The sequence below is a fragment of the Pseudopipra pipra genome, chromosome 3, assembly GCF_036250125.1.
Source record: "Pseudopipra pipra isolate bDixPip1 chromosome 3, bDixPip1.hap1, whole genome shotgun sequence".
NCBI classification, from domain to species: Eukaryota; Metazoa; Chordata; class Aves; order Passeriformes; family Pipridae; genus Pseudopipra; species Pseudopipra pipra.
This window is the reverse complement of record NC_087551.1, coordinates 32,323,161-32,344,927: the sequence shown is the minus strand read 5'-3', so window position 1 is coordinate 32,344,927 and position 21,767 is coordinate 32,323,161. Positions and strand designations below refer to the sequence as shown.

The following is a 21,767-nucleotide window of genomic DNA, read 5'->3' as shown; positions in this document are numbered from 1 at the left end:
TTGGTTGTTGGAACTCAGTTTTGTCTCTCAAAGTCATTGAATTGCGGATTCTCAAGGGGCAAGTGTGGACAATGGCATTTTCCTGTAAATTTGAGGCCTTTCAGCTAATCTTTATTAGTCTCTGCTATAGGGCTAGTAGTTCTGAGACTTAGTAAGCAATTATGTTTCTTTCAAAACAACATTGTGAAATGGGTCCAACTTTATGCTTGAAAGTTACTGCTGGTGGAAGCTCTGTAACCTGATCCATTCCTCCACAGATAAGACTGTTTTTCCAGTATGGTCTGTAAAAGCAGCTCTTTCTTTTGGCCTGAAAACTGATGGCCCAATTGACGTACCACCTTTGGATTCAGGGAGAGGCTCTGATCCCACTGTTTTCAGAAAAAAACCCCCATTCCTTGTGACTGCTTCTCTAAAGTTAGCATTTCACATCAGTGCATACTTGGCCTTTATATCTTCAAGGCATCTTTTTTTTTTCTCTTCCAGATACTTGGGAACAGGAGGTTCAGAATGTTTGGTGATGAAAAAGCAGTGTGATGCCAGGGGCTGTATTGCTGGCAGCATAACATAAACACCTTTGACTTATAAGCTGGTGCCAAATGAAGTTCTCAAAAAGCCACGGAAAGGCTACCTGGAAAATCAACAGATGTGTTACATGCAAATGAGCCAGCTTCCTTTTTGTAGTTCTCAAAATGAATCCTTCTTCTGCAAGGTGGTTTGGGCATTTTAGGGAGTGGTAAGTGAACCACACCTCTTCTTCCAAATTTTTCTCACTGACCCACTACTGGGCCTTAGTTCTGCCAAGGAAAAGCCTTTTAAAGTTCAGTGTCAACAGTCAAGTGTTGTCTGTTCTCTGAAAGGACAACATGTATCTGAGGGATCTAAAAATATCATTCAATGTTGAGAACTAGAGAATTTATGTACTTTATAGGGACCCAAATTACATAGAGCCAGTAAAATACAAAAATTAATAACTTTGTCCGGTAATTAATTGCTAGTAGCATGTGAGGACAGTTTTCAGGAAAGACTAGTTTTCATTCTTGGTTTCCTGAATTGATATATGTCTATCCACTTACCTGCCTACCTCTACTGGACAAGCACAAGATTATGTTGAAGAATACAGACCCTGAGTTAGATTTTGAGTTAGATTCTTTGCATGTTAGCTATGCCATGCACAGACAGTGGGGGGAGATCATTAGGAAGCCAAATGCAATTTACTTGTCACAGAGTGAGTTATGGTATGCTATGGGCAGTTTTCTCTTATGCTATTGATGGATAAACTCCACGGACTCTTAATCTATGGAGAATCAGATAATAAAACAGAATTCTGTCAAGAGCTCTGCTCCATTAAGGCATCTCTCCCCCACCAGGAACCACTCCACTGTCCTTTTGCACTCACAATCCTGACAATAGTTATGCAAAATGGCAGGGATGGAAAAAAGACTGATAAGTGGTATATAGTTTCCTGGCCATTTCTTCCATCCCATCTCACTCCCTCTGTTTTTATAAATGGCAGAGAGGGACTGGACTGTATCATACAAGTCATGTTACTTTTTGTTGTTTTTTTTTTTAACATTATACACTGAATTGTGGTATAAACTGCAAATGCTCTGTAAAGGGCTTTTTTGCCCTTCAATACAAAGATTTCAGTCTGTGCCCCTTGTACAGCTCTGCCTCTCTCTTCTAATGGGAGGCCTCAGCATGGGGAAACACATCCTAAGAAAGGAGAACAACAGGGCGGGAATTAGTCGGATGCAGAGGAGAGCAGCTCGATACTAACGGCCAAATAGGCTCTGACAGCCTCACACCAACGGGCCACTCTCCTCTATGGGGAGTTTATGAGGCCTTGGCTTGTGTGGCCACCTCCACTTACGAATGAAAATCAAAACCAGATTGATGTCCCCCTCCCAACAGCAGCTGCCTGATTTTTTGCATAAATCGTGCTCCCCGGCCCCTCTCCAGGGGAGCTCCATAAAATAAATGGATTCATTACATGCGGATTTCCTTTTCCTTCTTCTCTGGAGAAACAAAGAGCCTATTAGACGCAATATGGAAATGCACATATGCATGCACACACGTGCAGACAACATGAAAATGTGCACGTGCACATGCAGCGTATAAGCTCCCTCCCATCTCAGTACCCAGACAGTGCCATAAAATACATGGAAAAATCCCTTCTCCTTTACAGCTCTGCCGAACACACAAGCCTGTATTCATTCGCACAGATCTGCAGCTTAAATTCTAAACTAAAAAGGACAGGAAAGCCCAGGGCAAGTTGCTCCCTCCAGAAGGTGGAGGACTGTGAGTGCACTGAGTGGAGGTTATTTCCTTTTGCCAAAGACTCCCCCAGTGCCCAGGAGCTGTGTTTTTACCAAGAGCGTAAGGGCCCCAACCTCCGCAGAGCAGGGCTCACAACAGGCTGCACGCTTGGGACACCATAACCGCAAGAGCTGGGAGGCTGCCAGCTTTCTCTCCAGCTGAAATAGAGGAAGGTGCTTTGTGGCTGAGAAGAGGCAGAGGGATGAAGGTAAGGAAATGGCTGGGTGCCCTTCATTCCTCTCATCTCCAGGTGGCGGCAATACTGGCACAGGAAAGAACTGGAAAACATACCTTCCCCGGAAAGCTCTGCCTGTGTGAAGCAGCCACAGATGCAAATCTCACACACCTGTATACCAGGGTGAGGGATGCACTGGAAACCCCTTGCTGATCAGGTTACATGAAGTTAGGAGGTGCGATCACCTTCAAAATGATGCCCTAAGACACTGGCCCCAGGACAAGACTGTAGTACGTGGGCACGTTCACATTGTATGCTAAACTTGGGTCACAGCCCGAGTTTGAGCACTAACTTGCTTCCCATGCAAATTGTGAACGCCCTAACCCTCAGGGCCAACTCCCTACATCTTCAGTCGGAAAGCCTTTGGGGCTCTAAAAGCCCAGCCTCAACAGGGTGCTGTGCTATAGAGCCAAAATTACAGCAGCAGTGGGAAACTGGTTGTAACCTTTACCAGCTTCTGGCTACCACCTGACAAGGGAGCCAGGGAGGAAAGGGAGGAGTAAGAGGAGAGCTGTTTTCGCTCCCTGGCACCAAGGGATTCTATGCCCTGAGACAAGGGAGAGAGACTCAGAGCTTAGCTAGAGGGTGGGAGGCAAATATGGACATTTGCTGGGACAAAGCTCAGGACCATGCTAAGGATATGCCACTAGTGCCTGAGCTGGACTGAGTTTTGATGTTCAAGGGAACATCAATCTCCTTTTTTATCCAGAATCCATACTGCTGTGGAGCACTTTTTAGTCTTTTAGCCTTTTTAGAAAGCAGCGGTGTAAATTTAGGAGGGCAAAGCAGCAGGCTGGAGGCAAGAGAGACCCATTCAAAATCAAGGGGTGGGGAGAGCAATGTAGCCAGCAAAAGGACTTCAGATACACAATCCAAGACCTGAATCTCTCAAATCATAAACATCTTACACAGTAGTGTAAGAAGATACTAGTGTTTTTCTCAGGCCTTCAATATTGGGCTTTAAGGTTACAGTCAGGTTCCACTGCTAGCTTTTCCTGGCAGCTGTGAAGAGTAGGAACTTTCCCTTATATGATGTAAGTTTTCACGTAATTGAGTGAGTCTGGGAGCTGGAGCTTTACAAAAAACGGTGACTCGAATGGGATGTCTGATGAAATCTAGGAAGTCAGCAGCATGGGGGGAGGCAGACCCTGCAGAGGAGGGCTTCTGAAGAGCTGCTGAACAGAAGCCTTGCGTCTGAGAGAAGCTAGCAAGAACTGAGACATGAGGGAGCTCAAAGGAGTTCACATTGCCTTAAATTCAGTATTCTAAGTCCCAAAGTTTCAGACATTTTAAGCTGGACCACAAAAATTTGTGATAACTCCAAAATCATGGGTTTTTGTAAAAGAATAAATACTGCATTTTCTCTCTTTGCCTCTGAGCGTTAGAGTTGCCTTCAAATAGCTTTTTGTAGTTTTTCCCTGCAGTGAAGAAAACATGTTGCATTAGTATCACAATTTTTGGTTTTTCCCACACACAAGAGGACTAGAAACTTGTCTTATGCAGATAACACTTTTCTCACCTAATCATCTGTCATCAGGTTCTGGAGCTTTAAGGAAAAACAGGACCAGTATAATGAGATCCACAACCCATCACAAACACTGGCAGTGCTACTTCAAATGGCTTCACTTCACTGATGTCAGCAAGGACTTTGTATACACAAATATAGAGATTGCAATCTTGATCCTGGAAACACTGGAACCTTGAAATGGTAAAACTGGGTGAGCCCTAAAATCCATTTATTCCCGGATCCTGTCTCTGATTATCTGATGCTTTCTCTGATGCCTTTGCCAGATGCTTTAGGGGAAGGTGCAAGAACCTTGCAGCAGGCAGATGTAACATAATCTGTTCAACACTTACCATCACTTTCTGGTTCCTATCTATTAGAGATGGGACTGGGACCAGGAATATAAATTTTAGCATCTTTTCTGAAAGCGTTGTTAGTGATCATTGTTATGCTTTTTTTTTCTTCTCATCCACATCATTGTCCAATCTTTTTAGAAAATTGTTTGCTTAATTCTTGGCTTCTGCAGCTTCTTGTGTTCGGGACAGCTTAATCCAATTACAGATGAGTGAAAGAGATTAGTTACTTTGATGAAGTTTGGACCAGTCACTTCTTCATCTGATTGAATATCTGTTCATCCTTGTGTGTCCAAGGACAGCAGCAAGTCTTTCTCTCTGTGAGTATTTTCATCAGGATGTCTTGTGGTTGCAAGAATACATGATGCTAGGGATTTGTGCCAGTGAGTCTCCCATGTACTTCATCTGCTTACTTTTACAGACCCTGCTTCTCCCCAGTGTTTTTCTCTCCCTACACATGTTACCTGACAGCTGAGTGTTACCTGAGCACTCAGGTTGAACTGAGACAGTCTCTGGTCTGTTTCTTGCTGTGACGTTTTGCATCAACATCTGCTCCTCTTTAGACTATAAGGTCTGTGGCAAGAATGAGCTTCTGTGTATGTATGTTTGTGTCTGCAAATCATGATTTCCAATGGAACCTGTCTGTTCTGCTGTAGTGCATACAATGATTAGCAATAATTCCTAATTAAACACCTAAATGAACCCTGCTCTGCCGTTCACAGGGTTGAGTTGAGAGCCCTTTCTTTGTGACCTTGGGCCCAGGCTTCGTGGTGGGGCTCATCCCTGCAGCACAACAAGGCCAGTGGCTTGAAAGGAATGCAGCACTCCTGATTCTCCATGGGAAAGCAGAAGGCACACTATTCTCTCTAGAAACAATCCTGTCTCTGGTCTCCCTCCTTTGCCCTTATCTCCAAGGAGATTTGTAGGCAAATAGGATCAAAGGCTCAGAGATGCGAGATAGACTGCCTGAATATTCACTGGCAGGCAGGGATAGGTGGTGCACTTCAAGCAACCCATCCTCAGCTCACAAGTGAGCAAGGAGGAAGGATAGAGGCAGGGGATCAAGCCCTGACCCTTCTCTGACAGTCACTATTTTTTCTTACACTTGGGAGGCACTTGCTGCAATTTCTGGAACCAGTACCTCCCCTCTGAATGGAAAATCCAGCTGGAGATGTGCCTGTGATATCTGACACTTACAATTCACGGTATGTTGGTTGCTTCTGCAAATTGGATTGGGAGCACAAACATCCCCTCATGACTTGCCAGCCACGTGTGGAGTTCAGTAGTCACACTGTGTGTGGGCTTCTTGGAGAGGAGAAAACTTTCCAAGCAGCAATGGGCTGTGATGAGGGTGAGAAGTGGGTGCAAGTAGGGGTGATGACTCCCCAGTTTGGATCTGAGCAAAGAGGCAGGTGAGGTTTGATAACTTGCATATTTGCTCAGACGCAGGAGCTGGTGGGGATTTGTAGGTGAGGAGCTGAGCAGCTGGCAAAGGAGATGATCTAATGGAAAGAGGAAGGAAGATTTTGTCTCTGCTTGTGTGTGGCTTTTTTGGCTTACTGTTTTTGGCAGTCTGCCTCCAGGGACTGGAACTGCAGAGTTCAGCCTGGGCTTCCTCCTGGAGAATAGCTTGTGGCTTTGATCAACCACAGCTATGTTCCTCCATCCCTGCCTGCTCCCTGAGCATGGAGTTTGGCTATTCAGACAAGTGGCAGCTCGCCACGGGCCCTGCTGCTGTGACAGCCCTGCCAGAGCCAGGACTTGCTCTCCAGGCAAAGAGAAAGATGCTGGTAGGCCCAATTGCCTCTGTTGTGTGATGGGTTTTCAGCTTCAGTATATCAGCTCTGCTGCCCAGACCACCCTTCAAGTCCCCATGTAGCAGGAAAGGGCCAAAGGAGCCTTGGAGACAGCAGTGTCCTGGCTCTCAAGGGAGACCAGGCAAGTTTGTAGGGGAAGGACAGAGACGGAAATGACCAAGGCAGTTGGAGGGACCATGCTGCATCTGCCAGCCTCTGTCTTCTATGCCTGGCCTACTGAATGGAGCAGAAGGCTCCTCCTGTGTGTTTGTCATGTCCTGGCAAATTATCTGTGTGTAGTCACTCCTTCCTCAACAGCTGGGGTGTACAGCAATAAAATCTGTCTGCATTTCAGACAGTGCTGTTTTCAGGTTCATCTATTCCCTGCTCTAGCTGGTGATCCCTGGAGAAGGATATAGTAATTATGGGAGAGTAATATTCAGGCTGCCCTTCACACCCACCACATACACTATGCCATGGGTTAGCTGATCTCAGGAATGCACGTTGAAAACCAGCCCCAGGTTGTCTTCTTTGGGCTGCAGCACCCATCACTGTGATACTTGGACACCACTCAGATTGTTGAAAGCATGAAATCTCAAAGCTTAGAGTTCTTACTGGCCTCTGGATAGGCCCACTGGCCCAGCCTGCATCCAGACACAAAACCCTGTCTATCCTCTGATTTGCAGACAGGATGTTTTTTCCCAGTAGTTTGAAGGTAGACTCAGGTCTGGCAGTCTGCACAGCCTACTAAAAAGCAGTCTTATAAAATGTGAGGTAGGAAGCAAAACTCAGCACCACAAGAGAAAGAGGAGGAAACCACCAATTAGGAACAGCTCCTGAGGGGATGCTTTTTTAGGAGCCAGGAGGCACTCTACCAACAGGGCTTTTGGAGCAGGATGGGGCTGGCTGGGGAGGGCAGAGCCAGGGGTACCTGACTTGCACAGAGCCTTTCTGCACTCAGGAGGGCTGGTCCTGCAGCCCAGCAGCTGCTGCACCTGAAGCAAAGCAGCAAGAGATTGCATCCTGGCTGGGCGAGGACTAGCACCCAGGAGTAGGGAGGAAGAGCAGGAGGAGCACCGGAAGGTACAGCCCTCCTTAGCCTATGGCAACCAGCTGGCAATGAGGAATTCCTTCCTCCAGAAATCAGCTTTACCACAGAGTAGCTGGGAGTAGCTTTCAAAGCTCTCCTGATAGCCAGGTTTCCCACACAATGGCAAATGTGTGCCTGACCGCAGGGCAGCTGCAGGCAGGCAGAGGTTCTGTGGCCCTGCAGAGAGTAGAGAGAGGTCCTCTTGTGCAAAACTAACCCACAGCTGGTGTCCAGCTCCAGAGGTGGCCTCTTACACCATCAGATGTAGGTTGGTAGAGAAAAAAGACACAAGGTCTGAGCTTTGTAGTCACTGCATCCTTCCTACAGTTTGGTAAATGCCAGGGGATTATTGTTTAGGTCTTGGCCTGTTGGGCTGTTGCAGCTGACTGGGAGCCAAGATTATTGTTGGTGGTGTCCGAGTGTGGTTGGTGGTGGGGGCACACTCCTGATAAGGAGTGTTGAGACACTGAGGACTGAACGACCAGGATGTGTCTTGTTGCCCATGCGATTTCTCCTGGAGACGAGTGGGTGTGCAGTGTGGCTTTTATTTGCTCCAGTCTATCTTGTTTCTCAGTTTTCCTGGAGATGACAGCTTCTTACCAGCTTAGGCAATGGGGTCTGCGGGGACATTGAGGTAAAATACTTGCTTAGGGTCACTGGGTGCTGCCTACAGGAACTGTCCATGGCCTGTGAGGAGAAGGGCCTCCAGCGGGCAGCCTAAAGTGCCTGAAATCCCATCTGCTTTTTGGGGTGCTGGTGGAAACTTCGTAGGAGATTTAGGTCCCACTCTTTTTTCAGCAATGAGGTGGCTCATCAGCTGGCTTCCCTGACAGTTTTTAGTATTGCCTGTGGTCACCATTTACTACCCTGTAGGGTTTCAGTGCTTTGCTTCAGCTCTTTAACAACTGGATCTGTGCTTTGGGAGTGGCTCAGCTGTCCTCACCAATCCCCCTGAGTGAAAGGACATATAAGCAGTGCTTCACGTCACATCTGCCAGGCACAGGTCACTGCAGTGGCCACCCAGAGCACCATGGGCAGTGTGACACAAAGTATTTTGAAGATGCTGTAAGTGAGACCTGCTTAAATATTTGCTTTGATTGAAGCAGGGACTGAGATGTGAGACTGGGACACTCAGTCTTTAGTGTCCCAGACATTTTCCCCATCCTGAAAGTTTCTGTGTGGAGGTGCTCTCCCTCTTCCCAAGGAGCTATTTCATGTTGTGTAAGGATTCGGTGCTCATTAGGTGAGTGATTTGAATACAGGCCTCATCCTGTCAGAGGAATCACAGCAGTGTAATGAATCAGTCTCTCTGGTCCATTTGATGCAGACTATGAATCTGGGTCTCCCACATCCTTCTTGCAAACCTAACCTTGACTCTTTTTCTGGTCTGTCAGCCCTGATAAATTTCCACAAAGAGGTTAATTTCCAGTAAATTTTTTTTCAATTAAAAAGCTAACAACAAAATTTGCTGAGAAATGTCAGGTAAGATCTAGTCCAGACCTAGTCCAGACATGTCAGCCTTTTGCCCAGGAAAGAATTTGTACCAGAAATTATCTTGCACTGATGAATCTCATAGATGTGTTGCAGAGTTGCCAATAAATGTTTTGCCTACTAGCACAAGCAAGTGAAAAAAGGAAACCAAAAGGGAGCTTTAGTTTGACACACCAGGTAACAGAAATCAGGCTGTGTAATATTTTCTGCCTGACTACCCTTACCTAATATGAGCAGCATGGTGAAAAGGGAAGCAAGAAGCGGGTAGAAGTTAGAAAGATATCTTCTGAGTCATTGTGGAGTGAACAGGAAGTCCTGATGATTCAAGATTTGGCACTTTCCCTTGCTGAACCCAATGGCACATCCTAGTGCCAGGAGAAACTAGGCTGTAGGAAGTGCAATCTTTTGGCTGAGATAACAGACCTGTGATTTTCCTCTTCATCGATAGGGAGTCCACTGACATTTTTCATGAGAAAGTAAAGCTCTGTTTATAGTATCAGGACTGAGACTGTGCGTGGAAGTCCTCAGCATCTCACTTTCCAAAATGCTCTGAAAGCTCTCCTCATTTCAAACCCATCTTCCTCAGTGATAGTGTGCACATACATCAACTTGTTAGTCTATTTGAGGAGCTAGTTATCTTACTCATTAGAACAAGTTATGTTTATTCTTTTTAATATGTTACTTATAGCATTTATTTCATTTATTTTTCTCTATCTTTGAAGTGCTGAGATGCACAGCCACTCTTATTGACTCTTTGTGGGCAGCGCTGTTGTTAGGTGTGTGTATATTTTGCTCCAGATATCTGTGCTCTTCTAACTTCCTTTTGGAAAGCTGCATTTGTGGGAGAAAGGTTCCTGTGGGCCCTGGTCTGCTTTATGGATGCTGTGGACCAGCATGGGATGTGATGATGTTAATTAATAATGGCAACCATTATTCTTTCTCTGCTGGTCATTTTCGGAGCAGTGCTCTGCATTGTGCTTCTCCAGCTGTCTCTCCTCCTCTCTCTTTCTTCTCTGCCCATTCTTTGGCATGTGCCTGTATGTCTCACTTGCCCACTGTCCAGGTACCTTTGGGGAAGCACAGCTGTGTCGACATCTAAAATCCTGCTGTGAATTGTGGAAAGTATCCCGGCAGTGATGAAAACCTTGCATTTCATAGCCAACTCAACAAAAAGGAAGGGCTGTGCATGGATGACTAATTTAATTTCCCTTTGCCTATAGCAGAATCTGCTAAAGGATTTGCAGTTGGTTTCCCCTTTAGCCAGGGTGTCTTGCTGTGGACCTGTTGAAATTGCATACGTGGCAGCAGTCACAGTTGTTGCACTGGTGAGCTAAAGAGGGCACTTGAAGCTTTTGAGCAGCAAAGGTAGACTCCTGAGAAAGAATTAACATATGGAAACCATGAAGACCATCCCCAGCCTGCTGGCTGTTGTGGGCCTCATCCCCATTGCCTCTGCCAAGCCCAGCCATAGGAATGATGTCAGTGAGTCGCTCTGTGGGGTTCTGGAGAGCAGTGAAATGTGCCCAGTGAAGTCAGTGATGACATTTCCAGTCCTGGAGGGTTACACGACCATAAGTTGCCCCCACGCCTGTTCTATTGGATGCAGATCTGGAAGCAGAGCCCTTCAGCTCCTTGAATCCAACTCATTGTATCTGGGAACAGAGCCAAGGGGGGATGGAGGAGACTTCAACTGGTGTCAACCACAGCTGCATGTCTGCTTAGCAACACAGGTTTTTGTAAATACATTCTCCATGGCTCTGCAACCTCTGCTGATTTTTTTTGCTGAACGAAGAGGCCTATGTGGGAGCTGGGGCCACCCCTAGAACCACTGACCCATTGTGGACAAGAAAATTTTGGAAATGCTAAATCTATCAGGTACTGGGCACTACCAGCCATCTCCCAGGTGCTGCTCCTCATGACTGAACAGCAGTGGTTGCTCTGGGTCCTGCAGCAAGAAAGGCAACAAGCCTCTGCTCATCTTCCTAAGCAGCTGCCCAGTGTCTGGTGCACTCTGGCTGCATCTGCTGCAATGAGTAAATGTCAAATGGTGAAGGCTTTAAGATCAGACAAAGCTTTGAGGAGAAAAAACCCTTACATTAGACACGTTACTGCAGGTTCAGTTTGGGTCAAAGACTTCCTCCATCCTTCTGAGATGTACCTGATGCCAGATCCACATGGCATTGAGCTGGGCATGACCTGAGGACACTGTGTCTATGTTTTGAAGGGGCAACGTGTATGGATGAAGTCAGCCACACTTTTTGCTTTATCCCTAGGTGCCTCCTCAGCCCCCGCTGGGTTGAGTGGAACAAAAGCTCTTCCAAATACTGATGCCAAATAACCAGAGCAGGACTCCAGAGCTCCCCTTCCAGCTCTAGGAGACGAATTGACCTAATGCATGAAGCAGGTTCCTGAGAAGCAGGACTGCTGAAATCATGTTGTAGCAGTGGGAGGGGTTGAGGTTAAGTGGCCAGGAAAGGGAACAAGGAGCCAGGATTCATAGACTGTAGCTCTATCCATAATGGAGAGTCTCTTTCTGATTGTGGCGGCAGAGAACTTGGGTCAGGACTTATCAGTATTATGGACAAGCCACCCATAAGCTTTGTTTGCCTTTGATTCCGGTCTAGGTTCATTCAACTTTTGTCTGAGGCAAGATCTGAACTCACTCCTTTCCTTTGAAATGGTTTTCTGTTATCGGTGAAAAGGAGAAAAAAAATGACTTAATCGTCTTGCTGAGTAAACAGTTCCCACTCCTTCCTCAGAAAACAAAAGCTGAAGATTCATTTTCCTCAGAACCCATGGCAGATGAATCAGAAAGCTGGGCTTTTTGTGCGTGTGTCTGAGCTGGGCTGACAAGAACAAGTGAGCCAAATGGGGATGACAGAAATGGTGTCAGAAGCTGGTACCTCTGTTCACTGGGAAAGTGCTGGACGTGAACACGGCTGAGGAGGAGGGACATCTCCAGCTCTGGGCCTCTGGATAGTTCAGCTGTTGAGTCAGATGGGTCTGGGGCTTTACAAAACAGTGAGGGGGCAAGGGTGAGCAAAAAGCCAAGAGCGTGCGTGTGCGAGAAAGATGTCTCACTCCTGGCAGTGGGCCAAAGGAGTGGTTACTGCAGCCCTTGAGACACGCTTGCAAACACATATGCTGGCTTGCACACGTGTGCTCTTGCTCACACACACGTACCACTAACAGCATATGGAGGCTGCTCCCAGCGGCCAGCCCTGCTTCACACTGGTCCCTGTTAATGACCAACATCTGGCGAGGAAGCTGGGGTGGAGAAACAGCTGGGGCCAGTGAGCCCTTTCCCTGGCGAGGGGTGAAGGGGAGGGCTGAGGGCTGGGCTGGGCTCCACTTCTCTAAAAGCAGCCTGCAAACACTCACTCCTGCTTCCTCTGTGGAGAGCAGAGGTTGAGCAGCTCTCTGCTTTCATGTTTTGTGTGTTAAAGAGCCACTAAAAAACAATTGTGTGAAACCAAAGGTCTGTGGCTGCACCAGGCCATAATAGCCAGGGCAGGTTTTGCCAGCCCAGACTGCTTTTGCCAAGAGGTCTTAGCTTTGATGCAGAGTATGGGAGCACAGATATCCTCAATATATGTTGTTAGGAAGGATTCATTATACTGATAAAAGGATTTTTCAAAATTAATATGGGCTGTTAACAGATTTGGGTTTGTCTGACCTTCCCGTTGGCAAAACTGGAGAGGAAACAGCATCTATCTCATGGTCCTGCAGCAGCCCTCTCTGCAGAAAAACAGTGGCGTTTTGGCCCCCGGGGAGGATCATTCACTGGTGTGAACTGGTGGGGGATGCTGACCCTGCTAGAGGGTGTGTGGGTTTGCCCTGCTGCTGCCTGAGTTTGTCCTGCGCCTTGTGTGCTCCCCAAGGTCTGATGATAACTGAGGTGAAGTAAAAAATGCACTGTTAGGGAAATATGGGGAAACTTTGCATTTTTTAAATTACAGCTGTTCTTCATCTGGGAGGACTCTGCTGCCAAGCTGGGTGGTTGCCCCGTCCCAGCTTCTTAACAGCTGCACCCCATCTCACCCTTGGAATTCATCTGCAGGGGCCCAAGGTGGCGATTGCTCACATCTTGCCCAGTCTGGAGAATCCCCATCCTCCCCAGTGGAGCTCTGGGCAGTGGAAAACCTCCCCAGTGTGTCAGCCTGCCTGAGCCTGGACTGTGGCTACCCTGAGACAGCTCTTAGGAAACATACCAAAGCCTTTCTGGGCTTCAGAGAGGTGATCTTATCCAGCTCTGCTGTTATCATTGCCTCCTCCTTGGGAGTATAGGAGAGCTGTCAGAGGTGAGAAGAGAGAGATGGGGGGTATGGAACGGTAAAACAAAGGGAATAGATCTTTTACAAATAAAGAGCAAATTTTTGTGGTTGTCATCTCTGCCTGTCCAGCATGGGACTCCTGAGGAATGAGGCCTCGTTTCCTGTAGCTGAGCATGCCTGTGCTTCCCACTGGCTGCACATGCTGGAAGACACCCTGCCTGACATGCCACTGAGCTGAGGGTCGGGGGGGAATGATGGGGCAGTCAGGACTGGGAATGGTGCACCCTGGGGACACACTCCACAGAGTGTGGTGCTGGGCCTGGGGAATTGAGAGCCTTACCAGCATCCTTCCCCCTCTCATCATCTCCCCACCATTCGCCCTGCCTGTAAGACACTGGCTGGCAAGGGCTGAAGTGAACATCAGAGTATCTTTTGCCCCAGCAATGTCCTCAAACCAGAGCTCTCCTCCAAGTGGGGTCAGTGAGGCCAGACTCTGCCCTGGATCTCTGGCTTCCAGGTTGAGTGTGAGACCACAGAGGAAGGCTGAGGTTGGAGTGTGGCCATGTATCTAATTACTCTCCCAGATGTGTGTAAGCATGGTACACCATCACCGGACATAGTCCACACGTCCCCACTTGCTCAACACTGAGTCACAACAGACTGGAAAAATACAGCCCACTCTGATGCTCCAATAGAGATGTAAGTGCTCTCTAGTAATACATGAGTATTGTACGTGAGCAGCCAGTTGGGACAGTCGGTATCAGACATTTCCAGCTTGAAGACTGGGATGTTTACTGTATGACTGAATTCAGTTCAACAGGGAATGACTCAGGGGAGACTTTTATGACATACTCAAGGCTGTTTTGGGATGATGCTCATCAAGTTCTGAGAACACCATCTTGACCTGCCCCTTTCTTCAAGCCTGTCAGACAAGTGTTGGGCAATTAAAATTCTAAATCATAGGTATTGAGGAAACAAGGGAAATCCTGTTTTATCATGAGACATTTCTGCTAAGAGGGAAGGAATTCATCCTGGTGGATGTTTGGGAGGAAGCACTCATTGGAGTTGATCTGTCTGGGGCACCATGATGAGATAGTGAGTTGGTGATCAGGAAAAAGGCAATGCCTCACCACCATCCTCCCTTCTCACTGAATAGTATCCTATGTGGTGGCATCTGGACACAAAGTCCTGCTGAGGGGAATCCACAGAGGACCAGCCAGCTCCTGTCTCAAAGGCTGGGAGGGGGCACTGGCTCCTCCCTCAGAGCTGGAAGAATAGCACATACAGAACACCTGGGCTGACAATTCCTCTCCCCCTGGGAGGCTCTGGATGCTGCCAGTGCTGCTAGCTGTGCACGGCTGGGTCACAGATGTGTTGCTGTTGGGCACACGCATAACATGTCCACGTCTTTGCTAGTGGGCTCTGGAGAGAGGCAAGAAACTGGATATTCCTGGGCTCCATGGCCTTTTCTTCAAAGGCCTATCTGTTGAAGGAATCAGTGCTGACCCAGCCATGGGATCAGCAGGAGCGTTCTTTAAACCTTTACATGTCACCCCTTTGCACTTGCAACTTAAGGCCTTAAGAGCGCTACAGCAAGGGGAAGATGGTCTGATCTCCTGTCTTGTTGGACTGGAAGGACTGGAGAGGCAGAGCCTCTGCCTGGTGAAGGAATGGATTCCTGTCATAATCAACTGGTGGAAACCCATTCTGTAGCCCGCGGCATTTACACAGAGTAGTTAGGAGGCTGCGGGGTGTTGCTGAGATATAGTAAGTACTGTGACTGAGGCTGCTGCATCACTGTTCTCTTCCCTTGGCCTTTCACAGGCAGAGGAGACAAGGCAAGAGTTCAGTGAAAGGGGAGGGAGCTAGGTGGACATCCTGACAAACCCTTGATGGCACTGAGCTGCCGTGCAGTTGGAGCTACGAGTAGTTTAGTGCTTCTCTGTGTCCCTTTGAGATGGACCATGGTAACCCTCTGGCTCTGCACCTCTGACCAGCTTGATCACACGTGCCAATTGTTTGTCTTCAACCAGCATGTTCTACCAGATGCTGCTTTTTCCTTGCCACTGATTCTTGTCTCTTACTGTTTAGATCCATCCACCGCCAAAAGCAGGTCATAGAATAATAGAATGATAGATTCATGGAATGGTTCAGGTTGGAAGAGACCTTAAAGATCATCTAGTTCCAACCCCACTGCCATGGGCAGGGACAACTTGCTCAGAGCTCCATCCAACCTGGCCTTTGACACTTCCAGGGATGGGGATGCTGAGTCTATGTGAGCTGCATGAAACTCCAGTGCAGCTGAGCGCTTCAGTATAAGGTCTAGGGAAGACCTCCAGCTGGAAAGCACTGCAAGGCAGACCCACAGGGCAGTTTGGCATCTAAACTGCTGTTGAAACTAACTGACTTGTCTCTGAGGTAAAGCACTGGGGTATCTGGTCTGCTCAGATCTGCGACTGGAGGACAAGACCAGCTAAGATTCTTTCAGAGAAATGGTGGAAGACAAAAAGTGTAGGAGAGAGTCCGAAGAGTTGGCACTCAAACTCAAAAACCTTATGTGAGAGCATAGCAAGAAACATCTTTCCAGGTCAGCTCCTGACCCTTCTGTGTAAGGGCTTTCTATGATTTGCCACGCTGCTAAGTTGCTGACCAGTGGGTTGCTGTCTCAAAGGTGAATTTTACTGTAGTCTCAAACAATATGTGAAGTGATCAGTGTAAAATTTCTCTCTTCCTCAGGACTGTGAGGAAGGACTTCATCTTGTGGGGCTGTGGTCACAGGTCTGAGGTTTTGCTGGCTGTATAAGCCACCAGCAAGAATAAGCCCCCGAGTGAGATCCATCCTCTGTGGGATCCAGGGACTGACCTGACTGGTGTGTTTTGTCCACTGATATCCAGGTCTATCCTGAGCATCTGGACCCAGTGAGTGATAAGTGAGAGAACAGGAGCCTCAGAAATGTGAGAGGGGAAAAAAAATGTGGAAGGAGGCATGGATTGAGGTGAACCGATAGCATCATTCCCCCTGCCCTCCCCCCCCCCCCCCCCGGTTATTCCTTAGCAAAAGGGGGCATAAGCTTGCAATGCTGAAATGTCTTCCTCCCACCATGGTGTGTCAGGCTCAGAGCCAGGGGATGTGCTAGGATTGTTTCTAGCCTGAGAGCCTTGGCGTAAACGGTTGTCTGCATCATGGATGAGTGTCCAGGTGTGTGACTGGGTAGGAGTGAATCGGGCTGCTGGGCCAGAGCGGTTGGTTTCATGCTCTCTTCACTGGTTATTAGCTTATTGCAGAGTCAAGATGGTGTGTCAGGCTCTGGGAGCTTTGGTGAAAGCACTTGTGAGGGCAGGGGGCTGCATTTAACCCTGCAGGTGGCTAAATCATGCTGGGAGGCTGAAATCTGCGGAGACAGCCCCATTTCCCAACTCAAAAACCGACCGCGGTTTTCTGCCAGCGTGAAAGGGTCTGTGTCTGCACGGGGAGGAAGGAGGAGGAAACTGCACGATGCTATTCCTTACGTGTCTTAAGGAAAGGACGAGACAGGCAGAGGTTTCCCCCGCGTCTGTGATGCCGGCGCATTCCCCAGCTGTAGCCGAAGCCTGACGCCGGGGTGGCGAAGCTGCTCTGAGTCACAGAGTGTCTGCACGGTGCTCGGTCGGCTCATTCCCGAGGCACACAGCACAGCGAGCGGTGCTCCCGCACGCCTTCACCAGCGCTCGCACGGAAACTGTCCCTCCGGCCACCCACCTCTGAATCACAGGGTCCTGGCTTCGAGCAGGGGGGATTTCCCAGCACCCAGCGCACGGGTTTGCGTGCGGAGAAGCCTCCTTGCAGGCAGCTGGAAATTGTCTCCAAACACACATTTTTGGACAACTCGGGGCTGAGAATGTCCCTGAGTGGGTGGAAGTTCCCTGAGGAACTTTGCTGTGTTTTGTGGGTTCCGTCCCTGCATTGAGCACGGGGACAGAAGGCACTGGACTTGCTGCCCCCCCCCCCCCCCCCCCGGTGAGGTGTCTTTTGCTCAGGTGTATCTTTACTTTTTCCTGACGTTCAGGGTGTCTCAAAAGCCATCTCCCTCCACAGGGTGGACAAGCCTTGACACTGTTACCCTGCTGAGTGGGTGTGTGAAAATACCCTGGGTTACTGGGGCTGCGTGGGGCTGTAACACCGTGACACGGGCCACTGCAACCCCTTTGGTGGGGGTTTTCTCGTCTAGTTGCTCTTGGTGTGGGCTGCAGGATTAGCAAAGTGAGGGCATGAGGACTTTGCTTGCTGCCCTGTCCTCACCGTGGATGCTCCTTCCCCAGCCTCCTGCCCACTCCTTCCAGTGCTGGGCCCTCTTTCCCTGCATTTCCCAGGAGAGAAACTCCTTTTACATTTCCTGTGCTTTCGTGGGAGATGCCAGGGTTGCAGATGAGACATAGTGGCAGCAAGGACCTGTCTGACTGTGATGCTCTGGGCATTTGAGTGGAGGACGCCTACTGCACCCCCTGAGCTGCTTCTCACTCACTGCCCTTGGGAGGACAGAATATTTTAGCATCAGCCAGGCATGGATGCCAAACAAGCAGCCTGCAAAAAGGCAAATATTTTGGCTACTCCAACACATCTGTTTAGAAGCAGCTCAACCTCAATTTTAAACAAAATGGGAAAGAAAATACATTAATTCAAGCCATGCCCTTAGGAATACAACCCCTTGGCTGAGGCCCAGCAATGGCAGCCTCGTTGGGAGATCATGTGTCACACAGCCGAGACAATCACCCCGGCTCTGTTGCGAGCCCTGGTGCTGCTTTTGGGCAGGTTTCATGTTCCCTATGGAAGCTGAGGGAGGCTGTACATGGCTGCGTGAATTCATGGCACTCTTGCAAGAGTACATACTCTCGCAACATCACACCTCCCCAGTGTCCTCCCCACTTTCCTGCATAGCAGCCTCCCATGTCTTGGGAAGGACTCAATGTCAGGGGTTGGCTGCTCCTGTTCTTTTTCATCCTTTGTGGGAAGGATCCAACCCTGGGAGATCCTAAAACAGATCAGCTGTTTTCCCAGCAGCCCCTGGCTTCGTGTGTGGGACTTGGTTTATCAGATTGGGAACAGCTGATCCAAAGTCTTTTGACAAATCCGTGAAGATTCAGTGAAACTTAGATGCTGCTCTCCTGATGGCCTCCTTTGGTTGACCCTAGACCTTGTTAATCTCTGATGTACCCAGAGGCAAGCCTGCAGAAACATCTTAAGATGGGAAACTGTTGTGTGGAGTGAAAAGGGGAGGTTCCTGAGCTTCTCATCTGCTTCTCTAGTGAGCTCTGCAACCCTTCCTGAGCTTGGTGGTCTTGCAGGTATCTGGGAGATTTAGGCTGATCTCACAGGTGAGGAATGCCTGAACTGTGGTCGTGGCATGGTCCACAACCCCACTAACATACCACTGCGAGCATGCTCACTGCTGTGTTACCCTACGCCCTGTGTGCCCCACACCACCAATGTCTTCCCTTCCTTAGAGTGGAGGCAGCACAACCTGCCCAGCTGCCCCAGTCTGGCATGCGGACGTCTGTGCAAAGGGCTGGAGGAAGGCCAGGCTCCCAACTACTGAAGCAGGGGGCTCTCCACCCTCTCCCTCTGCCAGCAGAACAAAGCATGTGAGCTCAGGGATCACTGGGGCCTGGGAAGCCCAATGTACAGAAATGAGGATAGGGAAGAAACCAACTGCCCGACAGCCCACGGGATGCCCCATACTGCAGCACTCAGCATTGGGTGAAGTCCCGAGGGACAGGAAGTGGCGTCTAAGCAGGGTTGCACCAAAGACACACTGGATGCCGCTTAGGTGGTGATGCTTGGTGGTATCATTGGGTCTGTCTTAGTGTCATCTGGGATTGGCATTTCCATGGGCTCCCTGTCCATGCTGGAACTGGCCATGCTCTGACATGAAGAAAGGCAATAGTTAACTTCTGTGCCATAATTATTCTTACACAACCTCCTCCATAGTGTGCAGCCAGCCTCCACTATGTAATAAGTACTAATGTCGTCTTGGGCAGAGGCGAGGGGGGCAGGGAGTGCCTCAGAGGAAACCCTTGGCTCGCGTCAATCAGTGCAACTTTTTATTTTACAGATCAGGCTGCAGAGCGCTTCCAAGTATGAACAAACCTAAATGAAGACAGCTGGCAGAGGCTCTTGTCATCTAATTCCTTCCAGATGTGCAGTCATATGCTGCAGTTTCTGACTAATGACATCCCTGAGGAAAGCCCTGGGGATGCTGCAGTGATGGGGTGGGCGAGGGGCATGCCAGGAACCTGTTGGTGGGCCGATAGCACTGACTCCCCAGAAGCTGCTGCTTGGAGACCCTGGGGAGGGACCCTCTGCTCTCCCTCTCTTCCCCTTGAGATCAGCAGGGCTCAGCAGGTGGCACGGGGCTGACTCTGCCATGCTTGGGCACCCAGGCAGCTCTCCACAGGTGGGTAAAGCTACTTAATCCAATAGCAGTGTCCTGCAGAGATACTTTATGGCCTGGAAGCCAGAAATCCACACTTAGTAGGGTTGTGCTGGAGCAAATTAGTGATGTTTTCTGATAATGAATTGAGGTTGAAGCGTTTATGCTGCTTCCCACTTGGGAGCCCATTCAGATCTCCCTGCGTGATGCCTCTCTCTGCCAGAGAGATGTCTGAGAAATCAGTCTGGGTGGGAAGATTTGTAAATCCTGCTGTGTCCCCATGAAATATCTGCCCTGTGTGTCCCCATTTTATGTTCCTGCACAGCCTGGGTTGTATTAGAGCTGTGCACATTCTCCAACGGGTTTAGTTTCCTCATCCCCTGTGGGGGAGACCATGCTAGCTTTATCAGCTGGGGTATAGGAGACACTCTGGCTTGGATATGGGTCAGGAACTGGGGAGGACCAGCTCTTCTGGCTCCAGGAGGGAGATAATGTCTTCCCAGAGTATTGCCTCCTTCACAGTGTCTTTCAGAAACTGCAATCCGCCTGGGTTCCATCTTGATGCTTAGGAAGAGGAATTATTTTGGGTCTTCCCGTGGTCCCTGTTCTCTCCCTCTTCCTCTCCACACCTTTGTAATTAACCTCTGAACCCTGGCTAATCCCAGGATTAGCATGTCATGGGCTATTGGTTAGGTCTCCCACCACCCCTTCTGTGTCCCAGCATCCCTGACAAACTTGCAGGGGGGTCCGGAAAGCCAGGTTGCCCCTGAGGAGGGAGGAAGCTTGTAATGGATGTGCGATGTCAGGAGCCTGGCGGGTGGTGAGAGATAATCCGGGGGTCACCTGTGGCTGATAATGATCTCCTGAAGCCTGGGAGCAGGGTGGAGGGGCACAAAGAGCCTGAGGGGCTGTGGCAGCCACTTCAGCCTCCCTACCTTGGCCCCTTCTGCCAGGCAGAGTGGGATGCAGAGGAAAGGAGAATCCTGGTGGGCTTTCAGTCGAGGTGTAAATATCTCCTCTGCCTGCAGGTTAAGGCAAAGGATTGGCTTGTGTCTTTTGGTGCAGCATCTCCTTCAGGACTTAGTTATGCATGTGCTTTCCCTCGGGAGGGTATCCTTGGGCAAATGGAGAACTTGTTCATGGGGTTTATTCAATATCAGTGCTTGAGATGCACTCCAGATTGGTGGGTGAACTCTCTGCTCCCCTCTCAGCCTTCTTCTGCCTTACCTATGTCTCCCTGGGGGCACTTCACAGCTCCCAGATGACTGATTTTCCAGGAGAGCCTCAGAGAAATTCACGTTTAACCTAGCAGAGGCAGTGCAGTGACCTCTGTCACTCCACTTCTCCTTCAAGATGAAAACTCCCAGCCCTGATGAACCATGCAGCAACACACTCAATTTAGCCACAAGAACTGCTTTTTACGTCCAAGACATCCAGCTGTGTAATGGACCACACGGTGGAAATAACAGAAGTAGCAATGGACTCATGCTGGGGTTGGCCCAAAGAAAAACAGAGACTGCAAGGGAAAACCTCATAGATAGTGGTCAAGACATGAAGAAAGGACGAGGTGCCAGTTTCCCTTAGCTGAGGTGTTTGTGGCTTTCAGTGCCTCTTAACTCCCTAAATGCCTATGCCCTCTCCTTTTGGTGTAACTCCATGAGCTTCTCTAGGACACCCCTGGGCCGGGGAGAAGGATGAGCCCAGACACTGGGGCAATTCCTTGCCACAGTGGTAAGGTGCTGGGAGCTGAGCCTGGTGGGTGCTGCCTGAAGGGGAACAAACTCCTGGGAAGGCACCTGGGTTTGCAGTGGTGTGGGATGCAGGTTTCCTTTCACCCCGGGGCAGAGGAGCAGCACTTTCAGCTGCTTTCACTGTGCCACGAGGAGAGGAAGGGGGTGGGGAGCTGCTCTCCAGAGGCCTCCTGGGGTGCGAAGAAGCCGACATGAGCTGGCGATTTGTTTCCACCTCTCATTACGTGAAACTGGGACTGGGACTGAGCACTGGGAGCAGCAGGCATGCTCACAGAGGAAGTGGGCGATAATCTCACGTCCCTGCTGCACGGTATGCTGCGTGTGTACAGGATGTTTGGTTTCCTATCGATCCCATCCAGAGGTAGTGGGGATGGGGAGTTGCAGAGACAGGCTTTGTGGTTTCTTTAATCTGATCGTTTCCTTGTCTCTTTCTTGTATTTGCAGACAAGTGCGTGTGTGAGGCACCCGAAGTGATGAGTTGCTGTGCTCTGCCTCAGCACTGGCTGTGTTTGCAGGGAGGTAGGGTGAGGGCTGTTTGTCTCAGGAGTGA

General features: G+C 49.2%; 1 long non-coding RNA gene across 3 annotated transcripts in view; it reads left to right on the top strand.

Annotated features, from left to right (window-relative positions):
* Positions 1 to 21,310, top strand: part of LOC135411214 (uncharacterized) — a 33,237-nt gene extending 11,927 nt beyond the window's left edge. For all 3 annotated transcript variants that reach the window (XR_010429054.1, XR_010429053.1, XR_010429052.1), the window contains 2 exons: positions 484 to 16,055; positions 19,149 to 21,310. This is a non-coding gene — a long non-coding RNA (uncharacterized LOC135411214). The remainder of the gene's footprint in view (positions 1 to 483; positions 16,056 to 19,148) is intronic.
* The last annotated feature ends 457 nt before the right edge of the window (positions 21,311 to 21,767 follow it).